The sequence below is a fragment of the Mizuhopecten yessoensis genome, unplaced genomic scaffold, assembly GCF_002113885.1.
Source record: "Mizuhopecten yessoensis strain PY_sf001 unplaced genomic scaffold, ASM211388v2 scaffold5343_1, whole genome shotgun sequence".
In the NCBI taxonomy this organism is placed as follows: Eukaryota; Metazoa; Mollusca; class Bivalvia; order Pectinida; family Pectinidae; genus Mizuhopecten; species Mizuhopecten yessoensis.
Genome location: NW_018406001.1, coordinates 7443 through 8264, shown reverse-complemented (window position 1 = coordinate 8264; position 822 = coordinate 7443).

Below are 822 nucleotides of genomic sequence, written 5' to 3'. Positions count from 1 at the left end.
TACCCATACACTACTAACAGGGAGCTTTGTTACACTAGCTAACCGGAGTATATAACTCCCCCGTACCCATACACTATACTAACAGGGAGCAGTGCTACACTAGCTAACCGAAGTATGTAACTCAACCGTACCATTACACTACTAACAGGGAGCGGTACTACACTAGCTAACCGAAGTATATAACTCCCCCGTACCCATACACTACTAACAGGGAACTTTGTTACACTAGCTAACCGGAGTATACAACTCCCCCGTACCCATACACTAATAACAGGGAGTGGTACTACACTAGCTAACCGTACCATTACACTACTAACAGGGAGCGGTACTACACTATCTAACCGAAGTATGAAGTTCCCCCGTACCCTTACACTACTAACAGGGAGTGGTACTATACTGGCTAACCGAAGCATGTAACTCCCCCGTACCCATACACTACTAACAGAGAGTGATACTACACTAGCTAACCGAAGTATGTAACTCCCCCGTCCCCATACACTACTAACAGGGAGTGGTACTACACTATCTAACCGAAGTATTTAACTCCCCAGTACCCATACACTACTAACAGGGAGTGGTACTACACTAGCTAACCAACTATGTAACTCCCCCGTACCCATACACTCCTAACAGGAGGTGGTACTACACTAGCTAACCGATGTTTGAAGTTCCCCTGTACCCATACACTACTAACAGGGAGCGGTGCTACACTAGCTAACCGAAGTATATAACTCCCCCGCACCCATACACTACTAACAGGGAGTGGTACTACACTAGCTAACTGAAGTATGTAACTCCCCCGTACCCATACACTACTAACAG